Source organism: Octopus sinensis, linkage group LG14, assembly GCF_006345805.1.
Source record: "Octopus sinensis linkage group LG14, ASM634580v1, whole genome shotgun sequence".
Classification (NCBI taxonomy): domain Eukaryota; kingdom Metazoa; phylum Mollusca; class Cephalopoda; order Octopoda; family Octopodidae; genus Octopus; species Octopus sinensis.
Genome location: NC_043010.1, coordinates 16,195,030 through 16,214,665, shown reverse-complemented (window position 1 = coordinate 16,214,665; position 19,636 = coordinate 16,195,030). Strand labels below are relative to the sequence as shown.

General features: G+C 35.7%; 1 protein-coding gene across 3 annotated transcripts in view; it reads right to left on the bottom strand.

Annotated features, from left to right (window-relative positions):
- The window catches only part of LOC115218883 (protein hu-li tai shao), a 169,392-nt gene that overhangs the window by 137,825 nt on the left and 11,931 nt on the right, over nt 1–19,636 (bottom strand). Inside the window, exon 2 of one of the 3 annotated variants that reach the window (XM_036508671.1) lies at nt 18,789–18,809. The exons of 1 other annotated variant lie outside the window; for it this stretch is intronic. The gene's annotated coding sequence lies outside the window, so the exon portion shown is untranslated. Of the gene's footprint in view, nt 1–602; nt 745–18,788; nt 18,810–19,636 lie in introns of those variants that run through there. One more of the 3 variants, XM_036508672.1, reaches the window with a different exon arrangement.

The following is a 19,636-nucleotide window of genomic DNA, read 5'->3' as shown; positions in this document are numbered from 1 at the left end:
AAATTTACAAAACTGATATAATAATAAATGTCCAGTTATATATATAGCCGGTCAGACCTGTGTAGCAACTGTTGGGACAGACCAAGGTGGATTTCATTATCATAATTCTTTTTTTGAAAAACGAAAATATTTCAAAGAAGGAGCAGTTTTTATTTAGTTATTCTCAGAATTAAGTATCAAATACAATAACAAAATAAATAAATAAATGGGTGAAATATTAGCATAAATAAATCAAGCTGGAAGAAAAGCTAGACATAACTGTTAATAGAGAAACCTTGATAATGGCCATGTGACTCAATAGAAATGGATTGTTAGGTTCAAGTCAAATTTATGATTATTTGACTTGGTATTTTGTTTCACTATTAAATATACCAGACCAGCTCAGCCTCCAGTTAAAGAAAAAATCAAAAACAATTTCATAAAAATCACAAGAAATTGTTCTATTTCTTGGCTCTAAATGTAAAACTGCAGACTGTTGGGTGTGACACAACTGTGTCTACAACTTGGTTAGAATCCAGTTAAATGTGCAGCTTGCACCAACAAGAGTAAAACTGAATAAATTATGAAATAATACAGAAAATAAGCTAAATAAATCACCTTACCTATCAACGACAGCAACAGTGCACTTTCACAAATGACTCATATAATAAGAATAAAGCTTTTCAAAAGAGAAAAAACCCTGTCTTTTCTTTCTGTCTCCTTTAATCTGTCGCTCACAGGACACTTGTAGAGCCGGGTTAGCTTCTCTCTGTCTATAGTTTCACTTGCTTCTCTCTCAACCCACCCTCCTTCATTTGTAATAGTAGTAATAGCACAAACAGCACAGCAGCAAACAACAACGTAGCTCTATTGTCAAAGCTAAGATTTGAATAGATTTACTCACTACACATTCACACTGTTCCCAACTCACTTCATGTACTGACATTCAGCTAATTCACAACTTAGAACCAGCATTGGCCCCCCAAAATAATAAAATATATTCTACACAGAAAATTTAATTATGAAATACATTTAAAGTAGATTAGACGATGTCAAATTAAAATAACACAAAAAATTAAGAGGATCGGAGAAATCAATTAAACTGGTATGCTAATGCTGCTACTACATGTAGCCAGTGTTACTCATCAATGGTCTAGTGTTAATGTGACCTAATAAGGCCTGACTCCAGTCTTTATAAAAAGCCCTTTCACTATAGTAGTATGTGTAATCTATTCACATACCTCAAAGACAATTTCATGACAATGACAGTGTGTTACTCAAAGCAAATACTTCCAATGACTGATCTAAGTACTTACAGCAAGGAATTTTGTCAACATACCAAAAAAAAAAAAAACAAAAAAAAACAACTCCCTTGAAATCAACTAAGGAGAATCGACTAATAAATTAACAAGTCATCATTACAATATTAAATGCAGTACTTGATTCATGAGAGTGGTTTTAGCAGTGGCTATATCAAGTGAAAAAATTAAAAAGATGATGACAGACTGTATGGAAAAATGTCTTATTCTGTCATGGGGCAAAGAAAATTTTCTAGAAATGAAACAAAAACAAATGAAAAGCATTTTCTAGAGGATCTTTCTTTAATACAATAAGATTGATGTTAAAATTTACTCTAGAAGATACAACAATGATAATTCCCATTTACTTTCTTCAAATAAACACACCTGACACAATCTGTGGAGTGGGTGCCAACAATATCAGCAACCCTTATTATCTTGTACCTGAACAATGGAGGTTATATTTTATTTTTTATTAATGTACAATGGGTACAGAAAGCAAGGACCAATGCGTCTGATTACAGAACTCACAATCATGAGTTCAAATCAAACTAGGGATTGATTATGACTCATGTTAACCAGAGTAGATTATGATAATGCCAGTAATTATACGTGCAGGTTAATTAAAAACTACAAACCATAATATAGTAATTTATCAAGTACTTTTCTGTGGTTTCTGGCATGCTGGAACATTAGCTTTATTCTGTCATACTGACACAAGTATTTGTTGCAGTCACACATTATACTGATATATTTATGAAACTGCTACATTTACACTCTAACATAGGAGGAGACACCGGTTTACACAGATAAGCATAATTAGGCCTGCACAGACACACATACCCCAGTGACAGCAGAGGCTACTTAGAACAAATGGTCCATCAATCTGAAGTTGGTAAGGAAAGGTGACTAGAGGCTATGAGGTCACTATCCCTGAACTGTAAGGTAGGGAACACTGTCCCCTGGCATACACCTTACTTTTCTATCAGTTATACACATACAGACATCATACTTATATGGAGAGAGAGATATACCTGATGTGTGATACACACCATGCACCTGTTTAGACAATGTTGATTTGATAGAGAGAGTGATATAATACATTTGATCACTATAAATAAATCATTTGTGAAGGTCATTTAGCAAAAAATGGATGCTCATCTGTCATCTTTGATGGGAGAGTCCATCATATATATTACCATCATCATTTAATGTCCACTGTCCATGCCGGAAGGCTGCACCAGCCCAATGCTCGAAAAGACCTCAGCCACTTTGCCTTTGTGAAGCATAACGCTCGAAAAGACCTCAGCCACTTTGACTCAGTGAGGCCCAATGCTTGAAAGGTGTTCTTTACATGCCACCAGCACAGGTGCCAGTTATGACTATAATTTCAATTGACAGGTCCTCTCAAGCACAGCACATCATCATCATCATCATCATATATATATATATATATATATATATATATATATATATATATATATATATATATCTATACATAAAATTAATATAAACAGCAGTTTGTCACTAAAAAAGGGGAATTATAAATTGTCACTAAATGTGACTAGGGCGCTAGAAACACCTATATTACTAGAAATAAGAGCTTTTAGGCAGATGAAAGTGCCTGTTAGTGTATATGTTTATATATATACACACACACACACATGCATACACACACACACACACACATACACACATCACAATCATTATTTCATGTCTGCTTTGAAAGGATTTGACAAATGAGAGGACTACAACTCCAATATCACTGTTTTTACACAGTTTCTACAGCTGGATCCCCTTCCTGACAGCAAAAGCACTTTCAAGAGTGCACAGCATTAAGGTAGTCTTATAATTTGCAAGATTTAAGGAAGACAGAGAGAGAGAGAGAGAGAGAGAGAGAGAGAGAGAGAGAGAGAGAGAGAGAGAGAAAGAGAGAGAGTGTGTGTGTGTGTGTAATGATTGTAGGCAAGATATTGAGAAAGGAAAAGATTTCTAGTTGTAAGGGTGGGCGAGAGTAATAGAGCAAAGGTTATTGACAATGGGAGTATGAAAGGGATTAGTTTAGGGACAAGTGATAAAAAGAGGAACAGTCACAAGGGTGATGAGGTTGTATAAGGGGGGACCAGTGCTTCCCAAAATTATAAGTGTGAGAAGGGAACATGAAAAAGAAGAAAAAAAAAAACAATGAGAGTGGTGAAGACAATGGATGTAGACCAGAGAAGAGAACAGCGTTGAGGTGAGAGAAACATCTATGGAGAGGACAATGAGAGAAAAAAAAGAGGTGGAAGGTGGGGAATACACAGAAATGAGGATTGGAATAGGATTACAGAGAAAGCATTTCAATGAGGAAGGCTGTGGAGAGATGGTGATGACAGAGAGGTAAAGGTGAAGTAGTTTATGAATGTAGCAAGAGCAGCATCCCAATCGACAGTACTTTCCTCATCAACATTCTTTTTGTCACACTTGAATAAGAAAATGGAGTTTTCTTCAGTACTGTTACGTTGTTAATTGTTGCTGTCTTTGTAAGGCTCAGTATTTTGAGATTGGGTCTTACCACTTCACCCCATGTCTTTCTATGCCATCATCTTCCACTGGCACCATCTGCTTTGAGCTTTTGGCAGTTCCATATACAGCTGTCAGCATCCATGCGTGTCACATGCCCATAGCAACAGTCTTCTCTTTCTTGCAAACTATACAAGATTCTTCTACAAACAGTTTCTCTCCCTCAGATCATTTCAACTGTTTCGCTGATACCCTCTGACATTACACACCCAGTGAAGCCTTTTGACTAGCAAACTTAGTAGCCACCTGAATTCTTTCCTTGGCTACTCTGCTTTCAGAGTACCCTCTCTTGCTGCCAATTATGCCACTTAGGTAACTGAAACGCTTGACTACATCTAGAGAGCCTGCAACTGAGCAAATCAATTTCCCAGGTTCACAGTATTTTTCTATACACCCAGTACATATGAAGGTTAAGTCCATCTATGGGATTCTAGTCACTCCTTTTCTGCATACTGTGCATGACCAATTCCCTAACAGTATCAGAATTCTGCCTTATCTACTTCTCATAACTCTAGTCTTAAGTTTACTTTAACCCTTTTGTTACCATATTTCTGTTGAGAAGCTCTGTGTTTCTTTCAATTCATTTTAAATATAACAAAGAATTTAGTAAAATAACTTTGTTGTCATTAAGCTAGTGTTATGAACATAAATTGTGACTAAGGTTTGGTGGAAGGTTTTAATTCAGAACTCTTGAAAACAAGAGGCAGTTTCAGGCAAGTTGGTAAGAAAAGGGTTAAGGCCCTTCAGATCCCAGGTTTTACTTCCATGTCTGGAATTTCTTCTTCAAACCTAAAACAATTTACCTTTTAAATTGTTTCACATTAAAATTTGTGTGTCTTTCCTACTTTGAAATGACCTCACTTGATACTGTAGGTCATATGCAACAAGAAGGTTGTAAAACTTCTAACATTCAGGGACAGATTTACCATTTAGTTAGGTTTGTCCTGCTCCTACTTGATGAAAGGCTAAATTTCAACATCCAGGAGAGCACCTGGAAGCCACTGCTAAGATATGTATAAAGATATTCAAGCTCTTTCAAACGGCGCTGGTTAGAAAAAAATAAAAAGCCATTTCAACCAACTCAAATTGGATTCTTGTATATTCTTCAAAGACTTAAACGCTGCAGTCACCACACCAGTTGTGTTATTTGTCACTAAAATCAAAGTGGTTAACATTATAAGGATAAAATAAAGACAAGAATGAAATTCAAAACTGATTCCAGCATGATTTTTGGAGAGACAAAACTCAATACTATAAAATAGCAAATGCCACAAACACCTCTTGAATAATATAATAATGACCATTTCCAGAAAATGGGAATGGTTTTTGTATAAAAGTCATAATGATGCAGTTTGATCTAACTGTTAGAATGTTATTGGTAATTTAACACCACGAAAATGAAAGTCAACTTGGGGCATGGTGTGAATGAACAGGGCACTGACATGAAGCCGCTGATGTGAATCTAAATGTTGCCAGTCATCTAATCCGCCTTCATTTTGATAACCCTAATATTCTCTCACAGTAACATTAAAAACGTTTACATATTTAAGTATCTAAAACAGATATAAAATATCTAATACCAGATCTATTTGCCAACAATAATTGATATAGGGTAACATTTATTCCTCCTACTGTAGATCCATCATCACCATCATTTAACTGGCATGGGTTGGATGATTTAACAGGAACTGGCCAGGCAGGAGCCTGAGCCATACTTCTGTGTCTGTTTTGGCAGGGGTTTTTTTACAGCTGGATGCCCTTTCAAATGCCAACCACTTTACAGTGTGGACTGGATGCTTTTTACATGGCACCAGCACTGGCCGAGTCACCAAGTAACTTGCAAGACAAAGATCCTTTGAGAGGGGAGGGGGCATTGGAGAGGGTGACCTTGTCAGATGATGAAAAGTTAGAGTGTGACAGAGAGACAGAAACAGGTGTCTTGCTGTCGAGGAGGTACACTAAAAAAGTGAAAAAAATTAAAAGTTGTGATGTCTAAAGTATGTATGAAGATGGAAACAAGAACATATAAATGAAGAAAAATGGCTTTAAGTGGGAAAGAAAATGGGTTAGAGACTCAACTTGTTGGCTGGGAGGCTCACTTCTGTCCTATCACACACACACACACACAATTCTGTGTTGAAAGGATTAATAAAGGACATATGTAATTACATAGCAGAAAGGTCAGCAAGCAAGTTGCTAAACTTAAACTAAGCCTGACATCTGATAAGATATAATATAGTTATATTTACTATACAACAGTACATTTATCTCTAGTAAGCAAACAATAACTTCTTTTACAAAACTTGTTAGATAAGAGAAAGAAAATTGTACATGTACACACACACACACACACACACACACACACACACCCACATACAGAGCTGATAAATTCAAACAATGTGTCTGAAACAAATTTTGCATAAAATGAAGCTTGGTAGCTCTAACCAGAATGTTAAGCTTTTAGCAAGTATTCTTTAGGTCAAACACAGACTTTTGAATGACTCAAAAGTGTTGGTTGAAGCTGATGAATGTTCAGGGTGACCAGAAAAAGTAGGAAATATTTGTCAACTCATCCAGGAGGGTTGTCACTAAACAATCAACTCTGTCACATCAACACCAAAGTAAGTGCAGCAGAACCAGATTGCAATGAAATGTATGCACATAATCTTTCTTTTTTAAATGCATCACAGACATTATTTTATGGATTTGAACTCAGAATGTAATAATATTCCCAACATAGGCACAATGTTGAGATGTCACCCACCCACTCACCCTGTCCAATTCCCACTCCACTCCACTATACACACTACCCTGTAACTTGGGTGTACAGCCTCTGGCCCACCTCTGTCACATCCTCACCATCTTTCTCTCTTCATTTGAGGTAGCCATGTCTCTCTTCTAAAGCAAGATACCTTTTCTGTCCCTCAATACGTCCTCAGTTGAGAGGTCTTGTCCTGCAAGTTATATGGTGACCTCACTCCGGCTGGTGCCACATAAAAAGCACCCAGTTCACACTCTGTAAAGTGGTTGGCATTAGGCAGGGCATCCATCTGTAGAAACCATGCCAAAGCAGACACTGGAACTTGGTGTGGCTCCTGACCTTGCCTGTTCCTGTCACACATCCCAAACCCTGCTAGCATGGGAAATGGATGTTAAACAATGATACTGATGATGATGGCAGAGGTCGTGATGAGCGGCATTAAGAGTTGGAATATTATAGATTTATCCTATTTCATTCACACTGGTTTATCCTATTTCATTTACATTGAAAATTCACAAAGTACTAGGATATGAAATTACTATGTAGCTTAACGAAATATTATCCTCGTTAACATTTTGACATCTAGTTTCAAACAACTCTTGTCTGGTCCCCATTCACATAAACTAAATTGTATGGAGTGTTGAAGGAAAAATAGGGTTAGTCTTAAGTGCATAAAGAGCATGGTAACTTTTATTGTAAGAGATTTTGAATATAAGATAACAACATCACAGAAATTCATAGAGGTAGAGTTGATTGACAACATCTGGAATGGCTCTTTGCAGTAAAAATTATACTAGGGGTCAATAACGATGACCTTCATCCATCAGAGAACAATAATGACAGAGTAAATTCAATTGCTATCAGTTGGCTTTGTGCTTCAGTCAAAAGAAATGTATAAAGTTGTATATCTATGCAGCTACATGGATAATAGCCCACTTCTAAGAATCACTGTACCTCTTTCACTGTACGTGGTGAGTTCACAATTGCACGCTGGGCAAAAGGCTTAGCAAGCATTTCGTCCATCTTTACATTCTGAGTTCAAATTCTGCCAAGCTGACTTTGCCTTTCATCCTTTTGAGGGGTCAATAAAATTAAGTACTAGTTGAGAACTGGAGTCCATGTAATTGACTAGCCCCCTTCCACAAAATTTCAGCCCTTGTGCTCAAAGTAGAAAGGCTATTTTATTAAAGCATCAGAAAAATAAGTCAACTAAAATACCGCTTCTGGTGACATATCTGAGCTAAAATATTTTTAATGAAATGGAAAAGTACAAACATAATGACTGAAATGAAGGAAAAGTTCTGCAATAATGCAAATAACATTTAATCACTTGATAGCAAGTAATTATATATGCTAAATACCAGTTCAATCTAATGCTCCCCCAACCAGTAAATACCAGCTTTCAACTGTTTTCAAATCAGTTCAAGAATTTTACATATCATTGCAAACATCTTCAACCAAATGTTTCATCTGTAATGAGAAAGCTGAGAATGAGTAAACCATTCAACTTTCTTGGAATATTTCAGCTCCAATCAAAAACCTACAAACACTTAAACAGAATCCTTCCTATACAAGACACTGAAGCTGCTCACATAATTTCAATCCATTTCAGTGTCCTTTAGCATTGGACATCTGTATTTAACTTGGGACCAGACTTGGTGAGATAAGAGACAGTCTCTTACATTACTGACACATGCATGCACACTATATCATCATTATCATTTAACATCCATTCTCCATGCTGGTATGAAGTGGACAGTTTGACAAGAGCTAGCAAAGCCAGAGGGTTGTGCTGGGCTCCATTGTCTGTTTTGGCATGGTTCCTGTGGCTGGATGCCCTTTCTAATGTTAAACACTTTGCAGAGTGTACTAGGTGCTTTTTTCATTGCAGCAGCACCAGTGGGGTCACCAAATAACTTGCAAGACAAGACAAAGTGCCCCACTCCAGGCCAAGGGGCAGTAGTATTGAGGGAGGTGGCTTTGTACCAGTTGATGAAAGGCTGAAAGAATGATAGAGGTATAGAGATAGGTGTCTTGCTGTAGAAGAGATACAAGGGCATCCTAGTTGGAGAAGGGAGAGAGGAGGAGACTTAGAAAGATATAGATGGAGAGCATGGGAGAGATGGTGGTAGGTATGTGTCAGGACATATATATATATATATATATATATATATATATATATATATATATGCACTCACACACACATACATATATTTATGTATGGGTACAAAGCATCTTCAAGCAAGTAATGATTTGTATCAAAGATGAAACTCAGAGTAGCAAGAGACTGATTCAATGTATATGTGTGTGTCTACATACAAACCCTCCAAAAAGTATTGATCTCTATATTAGTTCACAAAAATGCCTGCTCAACCACAAATGCAATGATGGAAGCTAAACTGGGGTTCCTGTATATGTAAAAAAAAATCCAAATTTAGGGAATGGAGTTGGTAAAATCCAGGCTACATATGTTCCCTATCTAGCAGAACCTCGGAAGTAGTAATTACCCAAATGAAGGGTACTCCGCCAGCTACACATCAGGCTGAATATACTTTAGTCAAATGGTTACATAGTCATCAAGGGATCCCGTGTAACTTTAATTTAACTAAGGAATCTTTGGCCTTATGAGTAGCTAGTGGAGTACCCCTCATTGAGTAATTACCACTCCTAAGGTTTTGCTAATTCCATTCCCTAAATTGGGATTTTTTATATATATATATATATATATATATATATATATCACATGGCCTAGTGGTTAGGGTGTTGCACTCACTCTAACAATTGTGATTTCAATTCCTAGACCAGGTGGTGCATTGTGTTTTTCAGCAAAACACTTCATTTCACGTTGCTCTGCGATCACTTCAACACCTGATGCATGGTACACAATACTGGTTCAGGTAATATCTACATTTTACATAAAGATTTGCACAAGTCTTTTGTCCATGTGTCTATTGTTTCATTTGTCTATAACAGGTTTGTAAACAAGCATGGCACTGAAAGCAAAACATGACCAGATTTTCGCTTTTAAAGCAGCTGCAGTGAGCAATAAGGACACAACAAAACAGTTGCATGTATGCTGTAAAACAGTGTTCAATATCAGGAAATGATATATGGAGTTTGCTACTCCTTCTAGCAAGCCAATTCCTGGTGGGAAATGATCAATTCATACCAAACAAACTGTTGAAGTTGTGAAGAAGCAAATGAACTGAAATCCTCACAGGAGTGCAAGAAAAACTGCAAAAGCTCTTGATATTTCGAAATCATTAATGAACAAGATTTTTAAAGAGGATTTAAAGCTAACTGCATACAAGAAACAATCCTGGCAGTTAATTTCAACAGCTTCCAAGAAGAAATGCCTTGACAGGAGTAAAACCATGTTAGCTGAGATCAAGCACACTGCTAAAAAGTGTTGATCTGGTCTAACGAGAGGATCATCACCCATAAAGGCAGTTACCAACAGGCAGAATGACAAGTTTTATGCAGGACTCTTGCCTGAAGGTAGCAGGGGTCATTTACGCTGTCAGAAGCCAGCTTCACTCATGGAGTGGGCCACAGTTGCATTTGATGGGTACAAGTATCTCTTAATCGTCATCGATGCTGGTGTCAAGGTCAACAGTGAAGTTTATGTAGAAATGTTGGATGAGAAAGTGTTATCCTGGGTCACAAAAACCTTGGGCAACCGTTACATCTTCATTCAAGATGGGGTCTCCAGCTCTGAGATATCTTTATTCCACCTTTCTAATGTTAGTGCCATGAAAAACACACCCAATACAATCTGTAAGATGAGCAGCAAAACAGGAGTGGCATCCAATCAAATGACACATCCATGCATTAGACAATGGGAAAGCAGCAACTCCCAGTAGGAGATGACTCAGATCATGATGATGCATCCAACACATGCTAGCACAGAAAGTGGATATAAAGATAATGATGATGTTATATAAGTGTGTACACGCGCGTGTGTGTGTGTGTGTGTCCGTCCATGACTTGACATTATCAGATAATCGTATATGAGTATTACTATCATACAAGTGGTGTTGTTTTCTTTCAATCTTCCACGAAAACTATTTCCTTGCTTGGAAACAAATGGAGGTTGGTGACAGGAAGAGCATCTGGCCATAGAAAATATGCCTCAATTGCATACAAGAATGGATAAGTAGACATTAAAAACAATAGTGTGTGTGTGTGTGCATTGAAGAATTATTAATTTCAATGAGATAGCATAGCAATCAACCAATGTTTAGAACTCCATGTTAATCTTTGTATATCCAAACTCCAATTGAGTATTAAACATAATTTGTCCTCCAATTTTCTTTTGGTTTTATATTCATTTGAATAATTTAGAGTGCATACCTGAGAGTAGAATGAGTAACATAAATTACATAATCGTTACATGTTTCACCTGTAAAGATTATGGTATGCACACGTGTGTGTGTGTGTGTATTATCATTTAACATCTGTTTTCCAAATTGGCATGACATGATCTCTACAGCTGGATGCCATTCCTAACATGCGTATTGGGCACTTGTTTTTCATGTCACAGCATTAATGAGGCCACCAAGTAATTTGCAGGATAAGAAAAGCAAAAAGAAAAAGGACAAAGCTCCAAAGGGGGTGTGAGTATTTGAGATAGGGATGAAATGGTTTTTATGCCAGAGGTTCAGAGGTTAAAGTATGACAAAGAGACAAAGCATAGGCATCTTGCTATAGAGGAGATACACAGCAACCCTACATTATATAAGGATGGATGGAAATAGCTGGAAAGAAGATGGAGATGGTAGTGATCAGATGCCAAGAGCATCTCAAGAGATAAAAATGCAGGTGTAAGAAAGGATACAGATTTTATCACAGAACATTCAATTTATTAAATATCTATATGATAAATTTTATAATTTGTTCCTGAACAGTCCAGGGAAATACCATTATCACAAGTATATAAATTTATGACCCCATGGTTTGAAACTAATTTGGTAAGTTCCAATACATGAAGCTCTCAGTCTTTGAGTTAATCTGTAACTTCTGTCAATTATTAATAAAAAAAACAAAAAAAAAGCTTGTTTTGAGTCTCTTTTTCCTGTTTGCATCACTAAACCTGTTTGATAAATTTAGATAAAGTTTAAAAACCATTTTATACTTTTAGTTCAGAGAGGTCTTGTGATCGATGCTTAAATGGTTTTGATCCAATATGTATTCTCAAAACAGAAGCATTCATAACATTTGGCAGCCAGGAAAATCTCATCTGCAATACTTTTGAATTCATAGTTAGCTGTATAGAAACAAATGTTTCCCACACTTTGTTATGACATCAGTTTTACTCAAAATTTTCTCTGAAGTCAGTTTTAATTCTGTAGCATTAAAATATCTTCTCCCACCCACAGATAAATATTTAAGTGATGTGACATTTTTTATACAATTTAAAATTACAGTATCTTCTCTTTAATAGGACATGTTGACTTGGAGAATATTTGACATTTATATTTGTTAACAGGTCTAAAAGGTTACCGTCATTAGATAGACAAGCTCACAACAGACTAAGTAAAGTTTTCCATAAGAAAGACTAACAATCAAAACATGATCATATTGTTTTGAATGTAGAATAAAGAATATTCAAACCCCACCCCACAAAGATCAGAATCTTTGGGCTTTTATTCTTATAAGTCAAATTTCAGTTCTCAATATCTAGCAATGCTTTCCTAGTCCCATTTCATTTAGGCATTTTGTATTATAGGAGAAGCTTGGTTATAAGTGTTTAATGGAGCAATACAATTCATTTTAGCAATATTCAGTACCAAAACTCATCTAAACAAATTTCTTTCCTTTTTTTTTAAATAGAAAATGTTGTCATTGGGTGCAGGCATGTCTGTGTGGTTAAGAAGTTTGCTTTGCAACCTTGATTCTGGGTTCAGTCTTACTGCATGGCCCCTTGAGCAAGTGTTTACTATTACAGTCCTGGGCCAACCAGTACCTTGTAATGAATTTCATACACAGAAGCTGAGTGGAAGCCCATCATGTGTGTGTGTGTGTGTGTGTGTGTTACTTGCACCCCCACTGCTTGACAACCAATGTTGGTTTGTTTATGTTCCTCTAACTGGGTGGTTCAGTGGAAGAAACCAACAGAATACCAGACTTTAAAAAAGTTAATACTCGTGTCCCAATATGGCTGCAGTGCAATGAGTGCAATAAGATAGAAAAAATATGCATACTCTGCAAACAAAGGCATAAATTAGTAATCAGTAACAACCAGATTAACGTTTCTAATGAGCCTCTACTCGTTAAATCAGCCATTCAGAGTCTGTTTAATAATCTTTAAGTTCTCATGAACCAACAGTAGTTTACAAATAATTTTGCAATTTAGAAATATTGGATGTCCATTCTGTCTAGTTTGTAGCCTTACACTTTAAAAATAATTCTGCAGTGGTAAAATTTATCTTTTTAACACATCTCTTGATGTAAATTCTAATCCATATCTAGTGTAACCCCGTGTAAGCAACATTCATAGCAAAAGAGAAAATTGCAAGCAGGTCTGAGATTAACAATGAAAAGAGTCTAAATTCCTCTTATTTTAAACCATTTCATAAAAAAGACAAAAAAGAAAGAAAAAAAAAAATCAAGAATATGCAGAAATAAGCCTATATAATGAGAAATAAAGAAGGTTGGACAAGTTTTAGTGTTTTGTATTTTTGTTTTACAGGCAAGATACATGAAGCATCAATCACACTAGTGTACTCAAATAAATACAGAACTGAAATTACACAAACAAAATAAATATTTGTTTAGTTAGTTACAACAGTTATTTAGCAATGTACTTTTAATCACCACTCCTATCTTAAGACACTGTAATAAAGTTTATAAAAGGAAGACAAAATCAAAACAGTCTATAATCACTACTGAAGACTCAAGTTAATTTGTTTCGTCTTGTTTTGACAGATATTTCCTTCCCGAATTAAATCCTCAATTGACATTTTAGAGAACAGAAATTACTTATTTACACAAACACTCAACAAAACTTAAGCTTCTATAAACAAGTAATTCTAAGTTTTAACTAGATTAAAAAGTTAACAGTTTGCTTTCTCAAAAATATTTTTTTTTTTAATAGAGTAAAAGAAACATTTCAAAACTAAATCTCAGAATTTTTGAAGAATTCAAGACAATATGAACAGAAATCTTAGAAAATTTGATTAATTCAACACAATTCATGTTGGTACCAGTTGTAATTTGATAATTGATGAGTCAAATTGGTCTTGAGTTCACCATTGAAACTAATTGGTTAAATAAATGTCTTTACAATAATTTTAAGCTAATCTTGTAATAACACTTAGATTAAGATGATGGGTAATGGTTCAATTTCAGGGATTACCAATAAACCAACACTTGTTAAACTTTGGTTCTAATGGAATATATACTCTGTTGAACTCGTGTAGTTCTAGCAAGAACTATAATAATAGTCTACATGCCAGTTGCCACTAAGTATTAAAAGAAAATAATTAAAAATGCCCATATTATATCCTAAACAAAAATTAAGTTATCCAGCAGTCTTTAACCCTTTAACATTTAAACCAGCTATATCAGGCCCAAAATATTCTGTTTCATGTTCAAACTGGCTAAATTTGGTCTCTCACACCTATCCTACAATGTCATTCTAAAAATAGTCACATCATTGAAATCTTGAAGCTACAAGATAATGCAGGATTAATTCAAAACAAGGTGAATAAATAAGCATTACATTTGACAAAGGATTCTGAATGCTAAAGGGTCAAATTAATACTTGCCCTCTATGCTTATCTAAGTCTAAATCAAGAAATGAGCGATCTGCTATTGTCAAAAATTACACACCATGGTCTTCATTCTAGAAACAATATCAAAATTCCTCCAACTCCTCCATTTTTAAGAAGGGCTTTACTCAAAACCTGAATTTCCATCCTGTTAGTCATCAATACAAAATAAAGATGATTCAGCTATGACACATACATGACTATATATATATATGACATCAATATAGTGAAGGTGCATGACCTAGTGGTTAGGGTGTTGCATACATGATCTGGTGATCATGGCTTCAATTCCTGGACCGGATAGCGTGTTGTTTTCTTGAGCAAAACACTTCCTTTCACAGGAAAGCAACATGTCAAAGAATAGACTGAATGTTACCTCTGCATATCATAAAAAAGTGACTAAAAGTGGTGGAAGTAGGATTTTCACTCCAACCTCGGAAAACTTTCACCAGCAACAACTACCCAAGCAGATCCATGGGTTAGAGGGTTGTCGCCCGAGTTGTGCAAAGGTGTCAGCCACCAGGAGTAGTAGATTATCGCCAACAAACAGTGAATGCAGCGACATGGTGTTATAGTGCATGCCCTCATACTAAATACTACTACAGCCGCTGCAACACAAAGTCTTTTCAGATTTCTCTTGATTGAGTTGAACTTTTAACAAAGATAGTCAACCAATCATAAAATCTATAAGAAAAACACAACAATGAAAAAGGTTATTTCATAAACTAAATAATCTTTTCCACTCTAGGCACAAGGTCTGAAATTTTGCAAGAAGGGACTAGTCGATTAGATCAACCCCAGTACGCAACTGGTACTTAATTTATCAACCCTGGAAGGATGAAAAGCAAAGTTGACCTCGGCAGAATTTGAACTCAGAAAGTAAAGACAGACAAAATACCATTAACAATTTCGCCTCGCATGCTAATGTTTGTGCTAGCTTGCTGCCTAAATGGGAGAATTTTCACAGAATTTTATTTATCCAAGTAAATAAGCACAGAAAAGGCATTTTAAAAATGGGCTAACTTTTCACCAAGCATATCATTTTTAAACTTCAACAGTGCAAAGCAACAACTTTATACATACATTATATGTATAAACACATGAATATATATTTCAATATTTTTAGGTTACATTCATTCCAAAGTGTAATTAATCTCCATTTAGTAGCAAATGGAAAAAGCAACAAGCCCTCATGAAGGAATATTATCTACCAGCTCGAAACTGTTGACTGACTATAAATGTGTGGGAATTTAAAGTGAAACAGATTGAGAAGAAAGCAGGTGGCAGCCAATTACCATGTCGTTTCAACGAAATGAGGTTAAGAGCATAGCAAGGAAAAATTACATTTACACACATTAGAAGTGTGTTTGTGTAAATGTACACATACATAAGCATATAAATATACATACAGATAGATATATGAAGAAAGATATGTAGATAAACCCTTCCTTGAGTATTCAGCACCTGATCAACTTACAGGAGAATCGTAGTAACATAGGGCATGGCATGGGTACTCTTAAATATATACTCATAATCAAGCCTATGATAAAGTTCAATAAAAATATCAAATGAGATAAATTCTTGACTTATTAAAATTATCTTCCTTCAAGAGAGAACTAAAAAAAAAAAAAGAGCCTTGTGGGAATTCAAAAACAACCACAAATAAGAAGGTAAGAGAATCTCAAGAATGACATTCTCCAAGCTTAGCAAAGTTATTAATGAAAAGTCAGTCTTGTCATCCAGAGATATCTACCTCAACGAGCATCATCAGCACAGCAGTTACCTTACCTTGATTCCGGCAGACAAAAGACTGAGACATACAAAAACAGTGGAAAACATGTTTCTTCATAAAATATACATATCTAACACAGAAGAAAAAACTGGAACCTTCGCCTGCAGGATTTAGATATGTCTTCCTTCTGTAAACCAAACATGTGCTAACCACTACACCAAAGCAACATCACAACCCTCAACTGCCTAAATTACTACATTTAAATTAAGTAGCCAGAATGACAAACTAGAGACCAGCCAACGGGGATCATAGGGCACATCATATCAAAGATATGTGTGTGTGCGTGCGTGTATGTTTGGGTTTCCTTGAGTGGACATTACATGATAGATATAAATGACTGTCAGTGTCACACAAACATTGTCATTCCTTTTTCAATATTCTGCAAAAATATGTCTATCATGGGGAAATATTACTTTGCTTGGAGTTGGCAACAGGAAGGGCATCTGGCTGCGGAAAATGTCTCAATAAACTGTCTGACCATGCAAGCATGGAAAAGTGGATGTTGAACAAAAGCAATGATTTCCAGAGCATCCTTCTTCCAGGGCCCAGGAAGGGAAATCTACCTCTATTTTTTTTTCTTACAACTCACACATAAGAGGTATGAAGTCTTTATAGAAAGTTATTCATAATGGGTCCCTGAAAGGGACAAAAGCACTAAGTAGTTTTTATCCAAATCCAAACTACATGATGATAGAGTCCACTCTGCCAAATGGCTGGTGTTAGGGGGGGCATCCAGCTGTAAAAATCCTGCCAAAACAGTCACAGAAGTCTGGTGCAAGCTTCTGCCTGGCCAGCTCCTGTCAAACCATCCCACCCATGCCAGTATAGACACACACACTGGTATACATAAATGTACATATGTGTATGCATCTACACAAACAAAAGCTAACAAGGGCCAACAAATGGAGAAAAAAAAATTACCAACAAAAAGTAGATTATATTACTGCAAGTCATTTGTATTGCTGACACAAGGGAGACATTTATAAACACAACTTTCAAAAATGAACATTATTTTAAAACAAGAAAATATTAAATTTCTAAAATGAAATAATTTGTTAACAGATTTAATAAAACTATTTCAAATGAATACACATTAAAAAATAAAACCACAATTTAAGAATGTTCTCTCATGTGGACTCTGAAAATGTTACCATTCCACTTAGGAATGATTAATATAAAATATATTTCAACAGAAGCGCACACACACACACACATATATATATGGAGGATCAGATGAAGCATTTGAAGGAAAAGGTTGAACGAAGAATGAAATGGAAATGAGACAAAGTGGGTCTGGTAACATCAAGTAAAGAGCAGATTGTTTTAGAGAGTGGAATGCATTGAGCCACACCCCAACAAATATTTCACTGTTGTTGCCAAAGACAAGTGAAGACATAAAATATTCCTCAATAATGGAATCTAAAATAAAGAAATAAATATGAAGGAAACTGTGATGTAGAGCAGATTTTGGAACAAAACCGCTCAAGATTTGGGCCATAAACATAAGACAAATGAAACAGTGTTCTTACTAAAAAGCTAGCCCAAATATGCTAAAATGGTGGTGGGGTAGGTGTTTATATGTATTATTTAATTAGCAATGCCTGGTTTTCTCTGGCCAAAGACTATAGACCAAACTGTGTAAACTAGAAAACGCAGAAGGACAAGTAATTTTTTACTGCAACAAACTGAATATGTGTGTGAGAGAGAAAGGGACAGGAGCCCAAGTAAAGATGCTGTAGTTTAATAACATTCCACTACTAGCTCTCAACCTCACACATCCTTCCATACATATTCTAATATTGATATTATCCTTAATGATTGTTACACTAAGTTACTAAGTCAAAAAACAACAACTGTTGGATATTCTCTCTCTATATATATGACCTGATTCATAGAAGATTGGCACAAATGACACGCTTGTATGACATTGAGTCGCTCACAGCTAACACATGATATCAGGACATGGACACACACACACACACACACACACACACAATGGGCTTCTTTCAGTTTCTGACTACCAAATCAACTCATAAGGATTTAGCCCTTCGAAAGCTGTAGTAGAAGACACTTGCCCAAGGTGCCATGCAGTGGGACTGAACCAGAAACAACACAGCAAACTTCTCAACCACACAGCCATGCTTGCATGTGCAAACATACATACACACATTTGGACCCCAGTATATCTGAACAGTGGGTCCCAATAAAAAAACGACTGACAATGTGACCAATTCAACTCATGCCAGCATCAGAAAATGGGCTTCATTCCATTTCTGTCAATTGAATCCACTCGGAAGGCTTTGGTCAACTTCTTGGAACTACAATGGAAGATACTAGCCGAAGGTAGCACACATGTATGTACATTTACACCCACACACTGTCAAAAAACGAGTGCATGTATTTGCATATATGCACACAACTAAATATCAAACAAAGAAAAATTCAATACACCCTGATGCAGTTGATTCTATGAAATGCTTAGTTTTAATTTTTTCAACTATTTCCATAAGTTCCACGGCAGCTGAAAGAAGTGACAAAGCCATACTAGAGTGATGAAATTGTGGATTTATCAAAATTAACATAAAAGTATATAAAAGAGTGAACCAGGTTCATTTGATGCTTACCTAGAAAATCTTTAGAGAAATCTGAAATAGCAAGAGAAAAACAGCAACTTACTAAACAACCCAAGTTGTATAAACATTGATATAGATAAGGATATGTTATTTGTACAGGTATTTCATAAAATCATTTGTATACAAGAAAAATAATACATTTAACTACAATAGTAAGTTCTGCATCTGGTCCTAACCAAACACAATGTGGAAAGAACAGGTGTTTAATTTCTGATTTTGAACTGCAAATTCTAAACTTCCTATTTTTAGCTAAAATCTCTAAAATTAGAACTAGGGCAGGGTAAAGTTGATTTGTGCACTACTCCAAGATTGCAACGAGTCCGAAAGCATTCTTTGAGGCAGATTCTCTACAGCTAAATGCCTTCCGGTCTCCAACCCTCCACCTGTTTTGAAACAAGACAAACACTGCTATCAAGACAAGGAGACACAAACACAAATAGATGTCATTCAGTTTCCACCCACCAAGTCCACTCATAAGGCATTGGTTAGGGAAGCAAACTTTTTTATGTAGACAACCATGTCTACACCTATATTATATATATAGCCATACGGGTGCAGACAGGACTGTGTGGTACCTTGGACAAGTGTCTTCTGCTCGTGACTGACTAAAGCATTGAGAGTGGATTTGATAGGTAGAAACTGAAAGAAGCTGTCATATATGTGTGTGTGTGTGTGTACATGTCTATATATGTATGTCTATATACCTATATATATGTATATATGTGTGTATATGTCTATATATATATATATATATATATATATATATATTATATATTATATATATATATAATATATATATATATATATATATATATGGTGTATATGTCTATATATATATA